This window comes from Cryptomeria japonica, chromosome 3, assembly GCF_030272615.1.
Source record: "Cryptomeria japonica chromosome 3, Sugi_1.0, whole genome shotgun sequence".
Classification (NCBI taxonomy): domain Eukaryota; kingdom Viridiplantae; phylum Streptophyta; class Pinopsida; order Cupressales; family Cupressaceae; genus Cryptomeria; species Cryptomeria japonica.
In genome coordinates this window covers 245,065,713-245,089,183 of record NC_081407.1, presented here as the reverse complement: position 1 = coordinate 245,089,183, position 23,471 = coordinate 245,065,713, and positions in this window count along the sequence as shown.

The following is a 23,471-nucleotide window of genomic DNA, read 5'->3' as shown; positions in this document are numbered from 1 at the left end:
ATAATAGAGCTAGCCCACACTCCCTATCTCCTTATCTCCACCCCCTCTCTCACCAGTGACTCCAGATGGTCCTGCATCCCCTCTCATTGGCCTCATGTCCACTGACCCTCCTGTCTGCTAGCTCTGGGTCGGATGATGACTCTGAGTCCTCTGAGATTTCCCCCTATCAGTATAGGATGCAACTCTCTGGTCCGCTAGCCCCACCCCATGGTACAAGCCTCTACATTAGGATGGCTCTCCCGCTGATCTCTCTGCCCTACTCCTATACTCATTGTACTCGCTGAATACCTGTAAAAATCCAGTGGGCTCTAATAATCAGCGAGTTACATCCTACTCTGATCGCAACCTACCAACATCTGTCTCTGCTCTGCTAAGTCATGCCTGAAGTGCATCCATCTCCCCATCAACTCTCTTAAGATTTTTCATCAGCTACCTAATGGCTCCCCTACTCTTGGCCTCCTCTAGCATTTGGTCTATATAATCTCTCTCCTCCCTCAAGGCTAATACCTTTTCCCGAGCTTCCTCCAAACTCCCCACTAGGTCATCTACCTCCCACCTCAACCGTGTGACCTCTGACTGTAGGCTATCTACCCTCACCCTCTCCACCTCTATATCCTCCTTTGCCATCCTGTACCTCTCCCTAGTAGCATCTAGTTCCTATAACTCATCCTCCAAGCTCCTAGCCCTTTCTCGAGCACCATCCCTCTCTCATACAACTCTATCCTACTCATCCCTCACCACCCTATCCTCTATTGCACCTGATACCTATACCTGTACTGGTACTCCCTCACCTTGTACCTGCATGTCTAGCATGTCCATCAAATTTCCTCCATCCCTTACCTCTCCCTCTCCCCCAATCAGACCAACATGTGCATCTAGTAGCTGGACCTCTTCCCATTGTCTCCCTCCCCTCCTCTGCTGACCCCCTCCTCTCCTACCCCCTCCTCTCCTCTGATCCCATCTTCCATCCCTGCCCCTTGCTACTACTACCTTGTCTCCAAGAGCCTCATCCTCCCCTACAACCTCATCAATGATTCAATAGATGGTCATACCTCATCCTCCTCTAGAACTCCAAGAATAGTGAGTCGGACTGGAAAGTGAGCCCCCCACCAGCCCCTATATGCATCGGTCATACCCATGTCATGTCTCGCCTCCACCTGCTCATCCCATACCGTTTTGGCTGCACCCTCCCAACTCACTTGAACCTCCAAAGGGCTAATATCCTACCCCCATGTCCCGGTCTCACGAGTGATCCTTAGATATAACTGCTCCCCCTCCACTATATCTTGGATATCCCCAAACTATTGGGCCACCCGATGTGGCACATAGTGCTCAATGACATGTACCGAATGACCAAATAACCACATATCATACTGAGCACAGTGTAGTTTCCAGACCCCTCTCCATCTCTCGCAACCTAAAAAGGGCCTCTAGGTGAAGAACACTAGCTCATCGAAGACCCCATTGCAAAACCATATCGCCCCAAGCTTGGTATAGTGGAGTAGTCCCCTGTATCGGTCCACATAGGGGAACCATCTCCATCTGTCCTGAACCCCCACTAGCCATGTCACTGTGATATGCTCCCATACCCATATATGCAAAAGAGTCACTCCCGTAGAAAGAATCCAATACTCTTGATATAAAACTAAATGCATATCATGGTAAAACTGCCCCAACATAGCCGCTCCCCACACATACTCCATGCAATCATGTACCAGGTAGTACACACACCTACTCCACCCTATCGAGAAACCATGTCCACCAAGATTTGACATCACTCATCCACTGATCAATCCACAAATCATGATCACTAGGTGTGAAATGTGCCTGATCCGCATCGCCTGCCCAAGATGTAATCGTGTCCCATCTATCATCAATATATCAAACTCACATACCTGATGAAGGTAATACTGTGCCACATCTAGCTAGTACTCAGGAATAATATTGTGAATGGGGATCTTCAAGATCCTCTAGACGTCTAATAGTGTGATAGTAGCCTCTCTTGTGGGCAGGTGAAAGGTACAAGTTCTTCTATCCCATCGCTCCACTAATGCAGTCATCATAGCCCAATGTACCCTGACCCTTGACCATCGACTGATGAAACCCAAGCCAATTGCACTATCTCCCGCTCATCCACTCGCAACTGCTTGTATAGCCTCATAGTCGCCGACTAGTGCTCATGCAATGGGAGTGGTCCTAGATCCTCCTGCACCCAGTTAATCCACTTTATTAACCTAATCCTCTTTTATTCTAGCCAATTCTAGCCTATAATCTACCCCTAGGGAATCCCAGTTCCCTGTTGAGCCTTTATAATCCCTATTCCACCTTTCATTCTCTCATTCGTACTTACCAAGTGCATGTGCTAAATCAGTCATGTGCTAAAACCATGGTGCACGCGTTGTGCCACAGATAGAGGCACTGATATACAGACCTTTGCCCCTTTCATCCTATTGACCCCTCCTTTGTGAAGACCAATGTGAGCGCACATGCTAACCACGTGCGCTTGCCCCCCTTTCTTTACCCCTACCCCACGTGCGCTCGCATTGCGCACAAGTGCACATGCTAACCTAGGGCAGTGGCACTGAAATGGTGATCAAAACCTCCATCGTGCTACCCTTCAAAACCTATTTCTAGCCCTAAAAATTTGCCCTAATCTACCAAAACACTAAGTTGGTCTAGTGTACATATTGGTGGGCCATAGTGAGAAGATCTCTCGTATCATCTGACCCTTTACATGCGGTTCTTGTGAACGAAAACGTGTGCCATCTCTCTCTGCAAGGGTTCTATGCTCTCTATTCTCCAATAGGTGTATGTGACAATGACCCTTCCTTGTGCCTTGTGGGCCTTATATGGGGCCCCTTATGGCCCCCTTCCTCACGTTTTCTCATCTTTCTGCCACTTTCTTCACTTCATCTTTTTCATTTCTCTTCTCTCATCTATCAATCTTTCTTCTTTTTGAAAATTTTCTCAAAAATTTTAAAAAATTCCTGGTTAAATTATCGAGGGGGCATATACTACCCACGTTTTCACACTGGGGCATCCTTTTTCTTTTGTCTTTTACTCACCGCCAATTTTTTTGCTGTGTAAAAGAGGGACAAATGTAGATGTCCAAAATTAATTAAATTAAATATTTAATTAATTTTATCCTTTCTATATAATTAATTTATTCAATTATGTTATTCCTTATTCTTCTCAACATTAATTAAATTAAATTTAATCCTGTCACTATAGTCTAGATAATTGATTTATTTAATAAATCAATTATTCCCTATTCTTCTAAAGTTCTCTAATTATTTATTTCTTCTAAAATCCCTTTGGTTAATTAATCTAAATTAATTAACTAAATTAAGTGATTCCTACAAATCACTTTCTCTAAACTCTCATTATCCTAATTAATTCTTCTAAAATCCCTCATAATTATGCTTAACATTATTCTTCAATTTTAAACTCCCCCACTCATTCTCTCTCCTCTTGTAAAATCCTCCTACAAATCCCACTTATCTTCTAATCCCTCATTATCTCACCTAATCCTCATTCTTAATCATTTACTAGTGGCTAATCCCCATGATTAGCCACCAAGTCAACTCATAGCCAAAAATGGCTAAATCCACTTGTCCCCTCCTCACCTTCCACCTTAAATGCACCCAATTGGGCCATTTCAAGGATTTGAAAATCTCACATTCTCCTATGTCTTTCACCTTCCCAAGGAATTTTAAATTCCTTTTCTTGTCTCATCCCCCCATGCATCCAATATTTTAGGAATCTTTAGTTCCCTCTTCATCCCCCAAGGAATTTTTAATTCTTTTTTGTCTTCCCTATGTACTTAGGGATCTCATCCCCATGTACATTGTGGAGTATGGAGACAAGAAATGCCTTTATGGAAAATGTCTTGGTCTCCACACTTGTCACCTCATGTCATGTCAATCCATGTGCCCCCCTTTCCTTCAATCTCCACCCTTGATTCATCTTCAATCTCAACTGTCCATTCATCCTCCCTCAAATCTATAAATTGGGGTCTCTTCCCCTTCATTATCCATCTCCAATCTTAGTAATCTCATGGTGTTACTATTTTTCCATCTCATCCATCACTTGAGAATCCATTCATCCCCACATATCTATTATTATTTTGCAACATTGGAAAACAATCCACATCCTATCAAAGAGACAATCTAATCATGTAGAGAAGGGGCACATTCTTCACTTCATCGAAGGCTCAATCAGAGGAGCAAGAGATCACATTGTGAAGGTATAAATATTTTTTATGCATTTGATTGAGTTTCATGTTTTATTATGGTTTAATCTAACCTTTTTATCATCACAATGTTTTCCCTTGGTTCAGTAATAAGAGACAGTGTATAGGTATGAAGAAAGGAAAAAGGAGAGAATAGGAAAATAAGTTGGGGAGTTCAACTAAGTTACCGAAAGGGGTAAAGAGGAATAACTTTGCAGACAAAGAAGACATTTGGATTAGAAATGAGCATGGGGTCTATATTTTGAATCATTCTTAATGTTCATGAGTTACCTCTCATGGAACGCTTTTTTCCACATAGGGTGTCTGCTGCAGGAGCATCCCCGGTCGTTGAGAAATCTTGCATCAACCAAAAATATATTTTCTTTTTAGTTGTTCTTATTTTGTGTTGTAGTTTCTGTGTTACTTCCGAAATTCTCTGATAGTTGTTTATTTTTTTTGCGACCTATTTTTGGCTTCTAGACATGTCCTTATTCCTTGTTCTAGATTTCTAGTTCATTTAGACTTCTTTCCAGCAAGTTATTGTTTCCAGATTGGCTATTTCTTGGTTCTGGAGTAGTTTTTGATCTTAACGGCTAGTTGGAGATTTCTTCTCTTGTAGAGCGATTTCTTGACTTGTGTGGATCTAATTAGCACCATGCATGATGTTCCTAGGCCCTTGGCTGACCTTCTTTGGTGGTCCGCACTTTTTTATTGTCTTTGGCGGAGGTGATATTCACGCTTTGGGTCTAACCTATCTTGCATGTTTCATTTTCTTGTCTTAGAGAATGCGATCTCTTGTGGCTGACCCGTATGTGTTCTAGATACTATTTATATTGTTGTAATTGATCCTTAGTGGGAAGAAACATATTGTATGAGAATTATTTCATATTATGTAAATTTGGATACCTCCTAGAGGTTCGGGTAGATTGAAATCTATAACGTAAGCTATTCTAGGCTTGTAAGCCTGCATGTAAATCAAATGTTTCTGGATGGTTTTATGACGAATCTACGATGTAGCAGATTTTTGAATCAACACTTTCTCTATGTTTTTTAGTTGCTTCCGTTGTGTTACTCTTGATGCATGATTTGGACTATTCTCTTTGAGGACCCTCTGGATTATGACTGCAACAATATGGGAAACCAAAGACCATTATTGAGTGCACAACCATCTATCTCCCCCTTTGACAACAATGACAAAGGTGGTCAAAAATCCCCCTAAGAAACTCACTCCTTCTCCCCTTGAGAGGAAGCCATTACAAGTGTGGTTGTTGTTACACCAAAAGATCAACCTGTTAATGCCTGATACAACCACTATACTTATAGAATCAACATGAGGTGGTTAAGCCATGTTACAAACCCAAGTGCTACACTGCACAATACAAGGAGTTGAAGGGTGTACACCTTGCAACAATTCCCCCCAGTGAAAGCGAGGGGTTTGAACATGTGACGAAGCTTTGATACCACTTGTTACAAGTGCGGTTGTCATTGCACCAAAAGATTCACTTGTTAATGCTTGATACAACCACTAGACTTATAGAATCCACAGGAGGCAGTTAAACCATGTTACAAACTTGAGTGCTATGCTGTACAATAGAAGGAGAACAAGGGTGCACACCTTGCAACAAAATCACATCAACATTAGTCCATAAAAGAATGTACATGCTTCTCACTAGACCAATGCACACTTGAAATGCAAATTTAGTTGAAACTGGTGGAGAGTAATACCCCTAACTTCTACTAGAGATACTCAAAGGTATCTTTTCACAATGCCTTTGTGAAAATGTCTGAAATCTATTCTTTTGTGGGCACATACTCAAGTCTAACCTCATTATCTAGAACTTTCTCCCTCAAGAAGTGATACCTGATAGATACATGCTTTGTTTTGGAATGCTGTATTGGATTCTTGGAAATGTTTATTACACTAGTATTATCACACATGATTAGAATGGGGTCATCAAATTTCACACCAATGTCCTTCAAAGTCTACTTCATCCATAAAATTTGAGTGCAACAAGAAGATGATGTAATTTACTCTGCCTCTACTGTAGATAAGGACACAAAATCTTTCTTCTTGCTTGACCACACAACTAACCGGGAGCCAAGAAAGAATGTTCCTCCACTTGTTCTTTTTTGTCATAAATACTTCCAACCCAGTATACATTTGTGTAAGCTATGAGGTTAAAATAGGAAATTTTGGGATACCATAGACCAAACTCTTTTGTACCTATAAGATATCTAAAAATCCTTTTTATTGCCACAACATGTGATTCTTTCGGTTCTTGCTGAAACATTGCTGACAAGCATACTGCATACATGATATCCGATCTAGTAGAAGTCCAATATAATAGTCCTCTAATCATTGACCTATATCAACTTGCATCTGCCTTAGGTGATTTATCATCCTTAGTTAACTTGCATCTGATATTCATAGGTGTACATACTGGTTTGGAATTATCCAACCCAAACTTCTTGAACAATTCTTTGACATAGTTAGACTGACAAATGAAAATTCCTTTATCATTTTGATTAACTTGCAATCCAAGGGAAAAATTAAACTCACTGATCATGGACATCTCAAATTATTTCTAAATCTCAACAACAAATTTTATGCACATATCTTCATTTCCTCCAAAGATTATATCATCAACATACACTACCACAACCATAATTTTACCTGATTCTATCTTGAAGTATAAGTTACTATCCACTGAACCCTTATGAAATCCTTGATCAATTAGATGTTTTTGGCAATATGCTAGATTTAGCTAAGTGTTTTCATTGATGTCAATACTGTATCCTGGTTGGAGGCTATCCCAGTTGGACCTATCCCGGTTAGTCTTGGTGATCATCTTGGTTTTGGCTATGATTTTGATCTTGTATGATCAGATCTCTAGAATCAGTTTTGGATGCTTACTCTGGATGGTTATTTGTTTTCCATATTCTATTGGTTCATGTTTTGGTGCTCAGGTAACTATCGCTTATGTTCCCTGTTGATATTTCCTAGTATCGATTAACTTTACCGGTAAGTGATATTTGATGTTTTGGTCAGACGATTTTGGTCTAGCTTATGGAATCGGTTTCTATCATGCTAAAGGTTCTTCTTGATCATATTTTGAGTGTTTGGTGACTTTACATTGGATGGCGTGCTATTATGGTGGTCCTATTTGGATTCGGTTATAATTTCTATGTTACTTCACTAAGGGTTTCTATCGGTTGGTTAAGTGTATTGGATTTTGGTCTTAGCGGAATTTCCGACAAATGGAATTATTTGGTTACTTGATTTAGGTTCATGCTATGTAATGTAAATCATAATATTGGCCTGGTGATACCGTGTAATCTAATTTTTGTTATTATGGGTTTATGGGTTTAGGGTTTAGCCAACCTTTTCAATAGGGTTGATGATCTGTATTAATAGGTGAATTATTCATGTAATTTGGATATCAATGGGATCAATGGTTATGTCTACATTATCAGAGGAAGGTTTATCTACGAACAAGTGATACATCATTCGGTGAAGGTTTTTGTATTGAAGGGCAGACATTTGTGCTTAATTGGAACTGTATCAAGCATTAGGAGATGCTACTTTCACAGTTCATTCTTTTCAGATTGTAGTTCGATGTTTTGTAAGTCAGTGAGACTTATTTTTGTGATGAGTAGTGAGTTCTAGGAGGTTGGCCTGATTGCAAGTGCAAACCCCATTGTAATTTGACATACTGCTATAGAAGTATTATATGATTATGGGTAGGGTTTCCCACCATGGTTTTTCCCTTTACTAGGTTTTCAGCATCAAAATATTGGTGTTGTGCAGAAAGTTTTTTAGTGGTGAATCTTCGCCAATTGGCGAATTCCGTGCGAATAGTCTGGGGCAACATCATGGTCAAATCGCCCAGAATTTTGGGGTTAATGGTACACTGTAGAATCTGGCTTTGCCTTTGACCACACACCGTCAATGTGCATGCCTGTAATATTCGCCTGGAATCACTCGGATGTGGGTATTAGATCACCTCTGTTATTTGCCAACAATATTAAAATGACCACGTACCCAAGACCTAATTCGCCAATGGTAAATTAAATGTTCATTGCATGCATCGGCCAAATTCGCTAATATCAAATAAAACATTATAAGCATTTGAGGACCCATTTCGCCCCGCTTAAATTAAATGTTCATTGCACACCCACATAATTCGCCAAAAATGCAATTAAATTAAATGTTTATTGGCAATTGCGACGCCCGGGCCCCGTGCAATTCGCCAAAAATGCAATCATGGATTGCTATAAATACACTATTTCTTACACTCTTTCTTACAATTTGTTCGTGTCTGATTAGTAAATTGGGAGCTCTCGGAGTCTCGAGTCTCAATTTGCATTCTGTAAATTAAGTTGGAAAGTCGAAGGTCATTGTAGGGCGGAGGGCCAGAGTTACAATCCTGCAACACAGGCCCAGACATTCATTCCTGATTCCTGATTTAGAGAATTGAGAAGGCATAAAGGTGAGTAATCATTTCTTCATACTTGATAGTATTAGTTTTAACTTTTAATTCGTAGTGAGAGGTCAAGACTCAAGATGTCACAGTCAGACATGGGTGAGACTCCTCAAGGTGGTGAAGGGATTGGGATGTTAGATGAGGGTAAGAATCCTCAGGGCAATGAAACTGAAGGGATTGGGAGGCCATCAAAATGCCCAAAACTCAAACTTAAAGATAGTACCATAAAGTCTTTTTTTGGAATTGGCAAAGTTTTTGCTCCATCAACCTCTACAGTTGTAGAACCCATTCATAGTAGCTCACCACCACCACAAGGTGGGATTGTCATTGAGTTAAATGCATCAAATGAGGATGACAAAACTGACATGACAAAAGATGTTCTAAGGGATACACACAATGAGATACCATTGGTGAATGCAAATGCTAGTATTGAAGATGATGTTGGTAGGAAGAAAAGAAAAAGGAAAGTAAAACTGGGGCGAGAGTGGGAGATGACAAGGAGTTTTAAGATTGATTGGGTAGAAAAGTACCCATTCATTGAACCGGTCCCAAACAATGATGAACAACCAATAGAATGCAGGTGTAAGATTTGTAGCTGGAAAACTAAAAGAGAGAAGAAGATGCAGCTAAAGCTTGACACCATAGAAAAGCATTTTGGTAAGGTTTATGAAAAACAGATCATAGACGGAAAGGAAACACGAGTGGTAAGTTGGAAATAAAAGGAAGAATGCCTTCATGTTAAGTATGCCATAGAATATGAAGAGCATAACCACAAAATGACACTAATTCATAATAGTGGATTAGGAAATACAATCAAGGCTGGACTTGAACATGCAGCGAAAGATGCAAACCTAGCAAACACTATTCAGATGAGTGTTGTTTTTCATATTATGTCGAGAAGGCATCCTATGAAAGATTTTCCAGAATTTAGTAATTTATTATCTTTTTTGAATGTTCCTCACTATCTTATGTCACATTGGTCAATAAACGCTGGATGGGAAATGACAAACTGTCTCGCTGAGGTGGAAAAGGAAAATTTACAAGAGAGTATAAAAGAGTCAAATTTCATTTCATTATCCATAGATGAAGTTACTGTAGTAGATAACACTGCTTGGGTTTGTATGCATGTGTATACCATAAAAGAACATGTCCGCCGAGCTCATCTACTCTGTGTTCATAAAATGAGGGGCAATTCAACAACATAAAATTTATATTTGGAAGTTAAGAAAGCTTTGAATGAAATTGCTAGTATGGATGACTTGACAATTGCTAAGAAGTTGGTGTGTGTTGGAGCTGATGGAGCTGCAGTAATGCAAGGTCAAAGGACTAGTCTTTGCACAAGATTACAAACTAGTATTGCACCATACATGGTTGGCATTCATTGCATGGCCCATCGAATGAATTTAGCATATAGAATTGTAAGCAATTTCCCTACAGTGTCAAAAGTTGAAGATCTGGTCCACGAGCTCCACTCATACTTCTACCGAAGTCCTAAACATTTTGCAGAATTTTAGATTTTTGCTAAGGGAGCAACAGGAGGAAACAAGCTTCTTAGGGATATTGCGACCAGATGGATCTACTTGCATGGACCAGAGGAATGAGTTCTAACAGAATATCAATCCTTGATCAGACTAATGTATGAGCAACGCCTCATAGTAAACAAAGCTCTCGATCTCTTACATAAGTTAAGTGATATAGAGACTCTGTTAACTTTAGCTAGTCTTCTCCCCATGCTGGATTCAATGAACAAACTTGTTAAGAAAGCCAAAGACATAAATATGTATATCAATGAGTATAGCACTCTACGTAAAATGACATGCTTGAGCTTGGATGGTTTATATTCAGATCTAACAGGGCGAAGCCCAAATTTTTTTAGGTGGCAGATAATTACAGATTTGAATCATGCTGAATTTTTTTTACATTTCAATACAAAAATGAGTTATGTGTCTTTGTAAAAGGATTTTAGATACCAATGCACCAATCTAAGATGGGAAAGCGAGGCAAAGCACTACCAGTTAAAACGGAAGATTTTGACAAGATTATTAAATCTGTTAGTGATAATTTGAAGTCTATTGCATATGAACTTTCAACTGAGATTCGTGAAAGATTCCCTCGAGAAGAAATACTTGAAGCTATGGGTTGTGTGTATCCTCAATTTTGGCATTCAATTGGAGATAATCCAAATGACGCAAAGATGTATCATAAAAAACTAGAGGAATTGATATTGACATTTTCAAAAGATGCATATTGCAATGGACAACCAATAGAAGGAATTTTAAATTCAGATCATCTTAGAAAATAATGTAAACAGTTTGCATTGGTTATGAAACAACAATTGGTTAACTTGGAGAATCCATTTGAACCTGGATCAATCACAAGGCTTTGGAAGAGCATAGATCAAAGTGAAGCATTGCGTATTGCAATACTAAAATATTTGAAACTTGCTGATTTATGTCAAACAATGATATTGGGGTCGGTGGAAGATGAGAGAGTTTTCAGTGCACTAGGGCTTTTGAAATCAAAGATTAGAAACAAATTAGACAAGAATTTGGAAACTTTCTTGAGGTTGTTTGTAACCTAGTATAATGTTAGAGATTTTCCATATGATAGGGCACTGGCAATCTGGAATTCCATGCGTGATAGACGAGGGGTGTGCAACACTTTAAAAGTTGGTGGTGCTACTGCTAGTGCTAGTGCTAAGACAAATGAATACGATGGATCACAGACTCAGAGTCAGCATGAAGATGAAGATATTTTTGAATACCCGACTCAAAATGAAGATGAACCTGTTAGTACTAGTCAGTTTCTGGATCTTGAGTCCATTTGGGATATAGAAGCCTCAGACAGTCGAACTGAATCACTGAAGTGAATTAGCAGTCAGTTTATAGGTATTTATAATTATACTACAATTCTTGAGTCATATTACAATTTCAATTTGCAAAATTGCAATACTATAGTTGTCATTGATGATTTTTGATATTGTATTCCTTGAATTTGTCAATCAGAAGTAGAATGGATACTTATTTCCTATTTTTAATTGTGAATTTGAATTATTACTAAACAATTGAATTATTAGTAAATTAGTATTTGGTTCCACATTATGTAACATGTTGAACATGAAATGTAACAATTTGTGTTACAAGATCCATAAAATTATTCATATTGCATAACTGTTACTGCTAGAACCTTTCTATTGTTCTACATTAAATGCTTAAAATGATGTTCATGGCGATTAGGGTTTTGTGTTTGTTTTTTTGTCTTAGTTGGCTAGTAAACCGAAGTTGTCGTGTGTTGAAAATCTGAGTTGTCCTCTATTTATTTGTCCATGTCAATGTCAAGTGTGGTCAAACGGTTGGTCAGACATGTTTAATGGTTATCGCTAGCTCGCAGGTACTTTATCATCAAGTCAGTTTCAGTCGCAAGCTTGCGAGTACTGGGAGATTTTAGTTGTCGCTACCTCGCAAGATGTTTTTCACTTGACCATTTTATGTTGCGAGGTTACGACTGGGTGTGATTTTATGTTGTCGCATGGTTGCGAGGTGTTCATGGTTAAGTCATTTTAATTTGTGATCATGCGATGTAGTTGGTATCGCAACTTAGTTGGTTTTGTCGCTTGCTCGCAGCTTTTTGAAGTTGTTTAGCATTTTGTTGTGATCTGGCGACAGGTAAGTTTTGGTCTGATTTTGTGGTCACCGCATGCTCACGGGTTTGTAAGTCTTAAGTCAAAAAGTGTTGCGAGCATGCGATGGCAGTTAAGTGGCTTGTTATCGTGGGATCGCAAGGGTTTAAGTCAAGTTAAGTTTCGAGTTGCGAGCTTGCGATGAAATAAGTTATTTTGTTAGATCAACGGCTGTCGCTCACTCGTGAGATTCTATGAGGATTCATAAAAGGGGTTGCAAGCTTGCGATTAAGAGGATTTGGTAGCATTGTTGCTAACTCGCTAGTTCCTTTCCTAATTGTTATAACCAGTTGAGAGTATGCGATTAAAGATGGGGATTGACACATGGACTTGTTTGTCGGGTTCTGTAAAAGTTTTGACATGATCGAGCCAAGATTTTGACATTTGTACAATTGCATTAATGCATTCTATTAGTTTAATTGAATTAATGCCACACTAGCTAGTTTATGCAAGTGTGGCAGTTAATGAGACTTGAGAGAAGTGACGGTGCCCAAATACCATTTTATGTTGCGAGGTTGCGACTAGGTGTGATTTTATGTTATCGCAAGGTTGCAAGGTGTTTGTGGTTAAGTCATTTTAATTTGCGATCATGCGATGTGGTTAAGTCGCTTGCTCACAAGTTTTGAAGTTGTTTAGCATTTTAAGTTGCGATCTGGTGACAGGTAAGTTTTGGTCTGATTTTGTGGTCATCGTATGCTCGTGGGTTTGTAAGTATTAAGTCAAAAAGTGTTGCGAGCATGCGATGATGGTTAAGTGTCTTGTTGTCGCGGGATCGCAAGGCTTTAAGTCAAGTTAAGTTTCTAGTTGCGAGCTTGCGATGAAATAAGTTGTTTTGTTAGATCAACGACTGTCGCTCACTCGCAAGATTCTTTGAGGATTCATAAAAGGGGTTGTGAGCTTATGATTAAGAGGATTTGGTAGCATTGTCGTTAACTCGCTAACACGTGGACTTGTTTGCCGGGTTCTGTAAAAGTTTTGAATGCCAATCGCCAATCAAATAGAAGGGCATGAATTCAAATTTCGCTCAAGTACTTCAGTTTGAAGTTTGAATTAATGTCATTATGCCAGAGTAGCTAGTTCATGCAAGTGTGGCAATTAATGAGACTTGGGACTTGAGAGAAGTGACGATGCCCAAAACTCAAATAGTAAATACCATAAATTGCATGATCAAGCTGAGGTTTTGTATAATTATATTAATGCATTCTATCTTCAAGGTAATCCACTGAATTGAGCTATGCAACAATGTTGGAGAATTCGGAGTGTTGGGTGTGAGAAAATTGGTTAAGTTTTTCTCTTGTAGCTAAAATGAGCCAGGCGATGAGTGGTACTGGAGGTTCCAAGCCCAAGCCCAAGCCCAAGCCCAAGGCCATGACAAGTGGAGCAGGAGGACCTGGAGGTTCCAAGGCCAGTGCCACTGAGGAAACAATGGTTAAGAAATACAAAGATGAATTTGTAGATTTGATGCCAGGGACTTCCGTTGCTTTGAATACAAATCATTTGGCATGAAGAGATTTATGGAGCCAATGCAGAAACCCTACCATGCTTAATATGACTGGTTCTGCTCTGTTTCATTATTTCTGGAAAAATAGGGTTAAGGGTGTCCCGATGTCAAACCCTTGGGATTTAAATATGGCAAAGTTAATTGTGCCCGATGTGTATGTTGATGTGGATTTGAACAAAGAGTTGTCCAAACGCTATTGCCCAGTATCTAGGGTAATCAGAAGAAAGAACTAGTCTGCCCTAGTTTCAATTAACAGAGCTAGCTTTGTTGAAGCTTTCCAGATTACTGGTGCTGCATGTACATATATAGATTTGGAGTAGATTGCAGAGGATTATGACAAATACAAAGGTACTATCAAGAAGCATGCAATGCCCAGATACATGCCTAGGGTGAATAAGAAGCCGGTTATAATTCTAGAGAGTATTGAACCACCATTTGACATCACACCTTTCCACCATTATATGCGTTGTACAATCTATGGATTATGTGCAGAGTGTTGGGTTTTGATGGAGATTCAACAGTGTCAGCTAAATTACTGATGATGGCTATGGACATTCAACACCTAGATGTTAACAAATATTATGATTATGTGGGCTATGTGGTTGAACACATTCATAATGCTCTAGTTGAAATTCAGAGTGGTGCATCCAACCCTACATTCAAGCATTATTCATTGCTGATGCATTTAATCTTGTTCTATAATGTTGAGTTCGTGGATAAATAATTGGACCTTTTCAAAGAAGAATTGGGTGTCTTAATACCAATACAAAGATGGACCCAAGTTTGGGACAGTAGTTCTCCCCATTCTTCTTTCCTTTTCTTTGAAAATTGGATTGTTTCGCCAATTATGGAAATGCTAGGAATAAATAGGGAACGATTGTCAATTAATGTTAGGAGAGTTTTGAGACCTTACTTGTATGTTCCAAACTAACCTATTTCACATATCTGGGGCGACTTTTATTTTTTTGATAACTTTACTATGATGAGAGTCTATGGGTTTCCTCAGCCTCCCCATATTTTACCAAAATTTGTTCCAATTAGGATTGCTTTTATGGAGTTTATTTGACAATTGACCCTAGTTGAAAAAGAATACCTTGATAAACAGAAGAAGGGTTCTCTTCTTCCTAGGCTTTGGGTTGCGTCTCATTTTACCATTGGTAGGAGTTCCTTTGATGAAGTAAACAATTTCCTTAAACAATATAGGTTGGTTAATGTTGTGTCTAGTTTCTGTGATCCGGAACAATTTATTAAAGTTGCAATGCCAAAAATGACACCTTGGGCCACAATAAAGGACCATGAACCATTGGATGATGAAGATGTGGTTAGAAATTTGCTGAGAAAAGATGAAGTACAAGAAAGGAGAAGAAAATGGAAAAAATTGATGAGAGTTGAAGCAGAATTGTTGGCTACTGACCCTAGTTTCTCAGGATTTTGCCCTGATAGCCCATAACTGGAGAGGATTAACAAAATGCTTAGTTTATATGAAACTCTGATGGAACAAATGCTTCAAATTCTAGAAGTGGTTTCTCAGCAACAAGACCCCCAAGATGGACATTCTTCACATGGCAAGAGGCCACTTAGTGTGTATGCTGATGATGTAGAGAGTGGGGATGAAGTTCAATCTACCCGAGTGCCAGCTGCAAAGAAACAAAAAACCACTGAGGTCAGTACAATTGTGAGGAGAGACCCTGCTATAGAAATTTTTACAGAACAAGGACACTACTTTCATCAAATAAGGACACATCTCAGAGAAGCAGGGCATAATGAAGAACAGGGAGAAACAAACGAAGCCCTTGCTCAAGGCTGTGATGAGTGTGTGATGTTGTCGAATGAGTTCATGAAAGATGATGACTTTATTAAGTCAAATGAATTTAAAAGTTTTTTGACAAGGTTGAAACAAAATCAATTAAAACAAAATCTGATCATAGAGGAAGCAAATGAAGAAAATAAAGAGGAGATCATCAAGGCACCGCAGGAATATGATCCTGACAGGGAGGAAATATTTGTGGAATAGGCAAGATAATTGATAAAGAGTACTGGTATGATTATGATGCCTGACTGAGATATCTAGTCTATTTTTATTATTGATTAGATTAGGAAGCAAGAGGACCCAATGTTTAGAATTGAATTTGAAATTGGAGATGTAATAAGAGGACCAGGATTTAATCCTAAGTCAAGGACACTTGCTGCTTGGTCTTTGGCCCCTTCCACTCAAAAGCCCCACCTTCTAAATATCCAAGTAGAAAAGAAAGCTGATAGAATGATCTGGAACTTGCAGAACACAACTGACACGGAGATTGCCTCATTTTTTACTCAAGTTTCTTTCATGAATTTATCAAAAATAGAAAATTTGTCAAGAAGATACACAAAAACATATACCCAATTGATTACATTGTCTAAAAAATATGAAGAGACATTGATGAAGAAGGGCGTTCTGGAGGAAGAGTTAGTGGAGTTGAAAGAAAAAATTGCAAATGAGCCCCCTCCAATACAGATTACAGAACAAGTACAAGACATACCAGTTGATGTGACAACAAAAATGGAGGAATACACAAGGAAAATTGAAAAGATTGAAAAGGAATAAAATGTCAAGGCTATCTCTATTGTGTTAGGAATTCTGAAACACAGGATTAGTGTATTGAAAGACAAATTGATGGTTGTGCATGATTTGCACATTTCTTTGAAAGAGGCAAGCAAAACATCCTCTGAGGCTGTCACTTTTCTTGGACCTTTGTTCAATGTTTGGTCAGGAAGAAGTAGATTAATGGACAAGCTAGATACTACAATGATGTATAGTGACGAGTTCCCTCCCAAGATCAGTGACACTAAAGACATGGTGGAGGTAATGAATGAAGCTTATGCATTTTTCACAGGGAAGGATGTGCTTATAAATGAAAAATTGCAGACATTTGGGGAAGGTTATAATAAATTGGTGCCTTCAATTTATGGTAGTAATGGAGATTTGAAATCAGTTTCTGATTGGACTAGCGAATTTGATTTGATTCTGGAGCAAGAAGAAATAATCAAGCATGTAAATGAACAGGTTGATGCTAATTTCCTTAACGGTTTGCTTGATTCACCGTTCAAGGTTGAGGTTGACCATGCAAAGTTTATTGTTGAGTCCAGGGCAGTTACAGATGCTAGATGGATAGATTCAGTTGCAAAGTTGGAAGAGTTAAAGGCATTCAGTTGGCCAACAGACAAAGAGGTGGACAGGTGGCAAGCCATGCTAAAGCCAAAGAAGAAATCTCAGGTTGAGGTTGCTACCCAAGATTCCTCACAGTAATCCTAAGCTTGTTGAATCCTTAGGTTGAGGTTGCCACTTTTATTGATCAATGATGTTGAACTTGAAAACTCTTATATAGTTATAATAGCTCAATTGTTCAAGAATTTGATAAGTGCATAGTTGAATCGCATTGTGAATTTACTTTCTGATATCATTATGAATATAATATCAATATCATTTGTAGTTTGAGCAATGCGATCTTCACATAATTGTCTTTGTGTTGAATTTATGTTTTCACTGTGAATTGAATGGTCAAGGGTTTTTCAGTTTACATATGAATCTGGGTTGTGTAACTGTATGTAATGGCATTATTCATAATTTTATTCCTATTTATCTGAAAATGAATCTTATTGAAGTTTATTATCAGGTTGTCTTGATTTGTAAGTGACTCTATGCCCTAGGATAAGGCACTGGTTTGTTGTCTTGATGTTTTACTAATTATGTTGTATAATTGTATTCCTATCTAATAATCTATTATGGTGTTTAATACTTTCATTCTTAATACTCTTATGATTTTATATGCTATTGATGTTTATATAATATATATGGAGGTGTTCTATGACTGTCTATAATCCGCCCACCAATTACAATGAGGTGAATCCTTAATTATTTAATATGATTCCAGACTAACATAAATTTTGCATTCCTGGGCATAATAGGATTAGGAAGCATTAAATGAAAAATTACATACACCATAACAATGCAACAAATGAAAAAAGTTAAATCTCATGATTCTGATCATTTGAAAGAGATAGAATTATACACAAAATAAATTTATATATAACTCCTTCAAGAACCTGCACAAAGCTTGACACTAAATGCTTTTCATTTGCTCTATAAATGACTATACAGTATAAAACTTGCTCCCTTCACGTAGAGTCTAGAATCACTACTGGAACCTGAAAAGGAACCCCAATGACTATACAACTTGCAAAACTGCTTGAGCCATGCCATTATCACCCTGATGCCTTCATTTTGGATGGAATGTGAGATGTTACGTTCTTTCCAAGTCCAATAGATCATTTCCAAATAGAGGAGGTAGCCTTCATGCCTAGGAATAGAGAAAATGGAAAGAGGAACTTGAGCCTTCATGCCCACAATCAAGGAAAGTGGAAATAGGAGCTTTAGGGTAAATGTAATCTTTTGGGGGGGGGGTTGTAGCTTCCATGTCATCACAAAGATGACTGGCTACCACTCCCCACCCAAACAAATCCTTCTTTCATTCCTCTGCCGGCTCCTTCTTCAAACCCCTTGCCATCCTATGGTAGAGTAGAAGCAGAGGATGTGCCATGCTTGGCCCTGCTTGACAAAAAGGCTTTCACACCCCCTCTGGAAATCCTTCTCACTTTCACAACCCCTCTGGCAATAAACAAACTCACACAGAAGAAAACAAAAAAACACCCATCCGGTATCACAGAGCACACAACAAGTACAACTCCATGCACGATCCTGCTCAAACATCATCTTCCTTTCTGAGGAAAAAAACCACTCTCAAAAAATGAAAAAGGTTTATTTTCTCTTCTACCAATTAAGTCACCACTCCATTATATTTATAACATTTTCACACTTCATTTGGTGATGCTCATTCTGCATTCACATGAACAATTATCATTTTGGTGGTTTTCAACATGACTGTAGACTCTAGATTCCTAGAAGTCATCATCATGCCTATCAAATCCACTGCATCCTGCTAAGGCTCATCTATTGTGAATGATTTTGTTCTGATTTTATTCCTCCTTGATTGGACAAATTCTTCTTCAAAATCCCTGACAACAAGCAACCTGAGCTCTTATTTCTCAGAGAAATCCGTGATCTCCCATCTCTAACTCAGAAGCTATCAAATCCTTTTATGCCTCTGAAACCATCATCCTCGCTTGTCTAATCAACCTCGACTCAAGAGAAACCTTCAAACTAGTCCCTTAGGAACGAGTCAACATCCAAGCCTTAAAAATTTTAGGTTGCAAGCTAGTGACCAGATAGTTTGTGGTTAAGTTTTATGGTTATCGCCAGCTCGTGAGGTAAAATGTCTGAAGACGTGATCAAGCCGCGAGTTGGCGACAAGTTGGTTTGGGTTTACATCGTGAGGTCTCTAGGTTTTTGGGTGTTAGCATTTTATGTTACCGAGCTGGAGATTGTTAGTGAAATTGCTTTGGTCGTGAGGTCTCGAGTTGGTCTGAGATAAATAGTTTTATGTTGGCGAGTACACAACACACTACCTCCAAGTCGCTGCGGTGACAAGGACTTAACATTTGTGGTTGAGAATTGGTGAGTGCCAGTTCAGTTTCCCTCAATCGCTAGATCTCGAGGTTAAGAAGGCTTAGCATTTTCAGCTTGCGAGTTGGAGATAGAGAGAGTCGTAAGGGCTTGTCGCTAGGTCGTGATATTTTCTAATGGGCAGTCTTCCAGGCAGAGAGTTGACGACTGTGTGTCACGTGTTTTAATTACTTAAAGTTAATATCTTAAAATCGCCAATATTTTTTTTTATGGTTTGAAAATAACTTGAAATCGCCAATATTTTATTTTTATGGTTAAAAAATTGCTTGAAATCGCCAATATTTTATTTTTATGGTTTGAAAATAGCAAGAAATCGCCAATATTTTATTTTTATGGTTTGAAAATAGGTTGAAATCGCCAATGCAAATATTTTTCTGGTTTTAAAAACATTACCATTCGCCCATGCAATTATTTTTTGGGTTTTAAAAATAGTACAATTCGCCAGGATTTTTCACAAACTTTGAGCGATCACAACTAATTTGCCAATGGAGATTATTATTTTTCTTCGTAAACCACAAAAATACACCAGTAAAATTAAAATTTTCCTCAGAATTATACAACTTTCGCCAGGTTTTTATACCTTGTCCAAGGGGGGGTTTCTTAAAGTTTTCCCTGGTGTTGTGTGTACTATGCTTTCATGTTGTATCCTTCATTGTGTTGGTTTCTTTGTGCTCTAATTCATTGGTTTTGATATGCATTAGTTTTGATTTCTGATGGTAAACTGATTCACCTGCCCCTCTCAGTTTACTCCCGGTATCAGATCTATCTAACAATTAGTATCAGAGCGAGGTCCTCTCCGTAGAAGCTTAATCGCTTGAGGAGATCTGATGGCAATTGCATCTAGTTCTACATTCAATCCCCATCCGAAGGAGAGTCCCATATTTGATAGTATAAATTACAAAATATGGAAGGAGCAAATTAAGATTCATCTCAAATGTCTTGGAGCTGAAGTTTGGGAGATAGTGGAGAAAGGGTATATACCTCATGATCTTAATTCTGGAACACCGACACTTGTTGATGAATAGAAGAAAGAAGAGAATGATGTTAGAGAAAAAGAAGCATTGTTAAGTGCCCTATCTAATGAAAAGCTATTGAATTTCATAGAGTTAGAGAATGCAAAGCTGATCTGGACAAAGCTTGAAACTCTTTATGAAGATGACTAGGCTGTGTAAATTGAAAAACTTGAAGGTTTTTGGGTAAGGTATGAAACTTTGAAGATAGAAGAAGATGAGAAGATAAGTTCTTTCATGGATAGAGTAAATGAGATTGTTATGGGAATCAAATGCTATGGCGGATCAGTTAGTGAGGATGAGAATGTGTCAAAGGTTTTGAGAGTTCTACGCCTAGCTTATAAGATGAAGGCTACTACAATCAATGAACTCCGAACAATGTCAAGTACCCCTGTTACCAGAGATACATTGCTTGGAAAATTAACTAATTTTTATCTTGAGGAAATTGGAGATCAGAGTGCTGCTAAAACTGAAACTGCACTTGAAGCATCTGCCTCCGGTAATAAAACCATAGATTGGAAGGAGATGCATGATAAAGATTTGGAAGAAATTGAAAGAGAAGAAAGAGAACTTGAAGAGATGGAAGCCCTGATTGCTAGAAGAATTCCTAAAGGACTAGCTGGAAGTAAGTATGAATGAGAAGTCCCTTTTAAATATTTTTCATGCAATAAGAATTGTCATTTTGCTTCTAGATGCTTTGAAAGAGCTGCTAGGAACCATGAAAGATTTGTGAAGAGTTATAAGCCTAATCCGAAATATCAGAACATATCTAGATTAAGAAGGAATAAGGATAAATATTGCTATTATGTTGGTGGTGATGATTTTGGTATTACTGATGATGATGATGATGAAGCAGTGAGTGGATCCAGCAATGGAAGCTTTGGTAAGGACTTCTTTTTTATTGCTATCAAGGATGATTCTTTGGAACCTATCATTGAAGCAACTCATACTGAGGAGAAGGCTTTAGCTACTAAAATTGAAGAAAAGGGTGAATGGGTTATATACAATGGATTCTCACATCACATGACTGGTGACAAGAGATAATTTCTATCACTACAATAATTTAATGGTGGATTAGTCAGATTTGGATACAACAAGACATGTAGGATCAAAGGTAAGGGAAAAATATCATTGGATGGTAAGACTAATACTGATAATGTTTATTATGTTGAAGGCTTAAAGCATATTCTTTAAGTGTAGGTTAGATGGTGGATAGAGAATTTCATTTACAATTCAAGGATGGATTGGATTGGAAATTACTTCTGGAACCCAGACCAATGGAAATATATTTCATTTGAACTCCAGTGAGAAAGATTGCTTGATTGCTCAGATTGATGATAGTTGGTCATAGAATAAGAGGATGTGTCATGTAAATTTTGATTGCATAGTGAAGATCAGTTCAACACAGGTTGTCAGAGATTTTCCCAAGATCGTCAAACCTCATAATCCGGTATGTAGAGAATGTCAAATGGGTAAGAAAGTCATAAATTCTTTTAGAAGCATAGATGATAAATCTATTGAATTTCTTTATCTTATTCATACTTATCTGTGTGGACTGGCAAGGACTAAAAGTTTTCAAGGTGATAGATACTTTATGTTACTTATTGATGATTATTCTAGAATGACGTGGGCAACATTTTTGAAAGAATTAGATCAGAAAGAAAAGATTAAGACATCGGAACTAGTTCCTAGACCTAAAGACAAGAATATTATTGGAACTAAATGGGTTTTCAGGAATAAATTGAATGAGGAAGGTAAAATTGTGAGGAAAAAGGCTAGATTAGTTTGTAAAGGTTATTCATAGGAAGGAGTTGATTATGGTGAGACTTATGCCCCGGTTGCAAGAATTGAAGTGGTAAGACTATTTTTTGCCTATGCTACACACAAGAAATACAAAATATATCATATGGATGTCAAATGCACATTTATAAATGGAGATCTTGAGGAGGAAGTATACATTGAGCAACTTGATGGATTTTCTTTATCAGAAGATAAATACGTGGTTTGTAGATTGAAGAAAGTTTTATATGGACTAAAACAAGCCCCTAGGGCAGAGTATGCTAGATTAGACAAATATCTTTCTAAGATTGGTTTTAGAAAAAAGAATTCTAATAGTAACCTATATTACAAGATTGATCATTATGACATATTGATCATTGAAGTCTTTGTGGATGATATCATTTTTGGAGGAGAAGATGGTCTATGCATGAAATTTGCTAATGATACAAAGAATGAATTTGAAATGTCTATGATTGGTGAGATGAAATTTTTCTTAGGTTTGTAGATTACTCAGACTGATAAAGGTATTTTCATTTGTCAAACTAAGTATGTGAAGGATTTACTTAAGAAATTTGGATTTTTGAATTCCAAACCCATCGGTACTCCTGTGGTAACTGGCTGCAAATTGTCAAAGGATGATGCATCCCCTAAAGTGAATCCAAGTAGATACAAATAAATGATTGGTGGATTGTTGTACTTAAATTAGACTAGACCTGATATTATGAATTCTATTTGTATTGCTTCTAGATTTTAGTTAGATCCTAGAGAAACTCATGATATTGCTGTCAAGAGGATATTTAGGTATTTGGAAAGTACAACAGACCTTGGGTTACGGTAACCAAAGAATGATGACTTCAGATTATGTGCCTATACATATTCTAATTGGGCAGGAGATGTGGATGACATGAAGAGAACTATTGGCAGTGCATTCTTTCTTGGGAAGAATTTGGTTTCATGGCTTAGCAAGAAACAATCATCTACTTCATTATCTACTGCTGAAGCGAAATATGTAGTTGTTGCTACTAATTGTACTCAGATTTTATGGATGAAACAAATGTTAAAAGATATAAGGGTAAGTTATAATGAGCCTACTATTATTCATTGTGATAATACTATTGTTATTGATATGTCAAAGAATTCAGTATTGTTAGGCCCAATATGGAAAGCTAATGTATTGAGAGGGGAGGGGTGAATCAATACTTCAAATCCTTTCTTTAACAATATCTT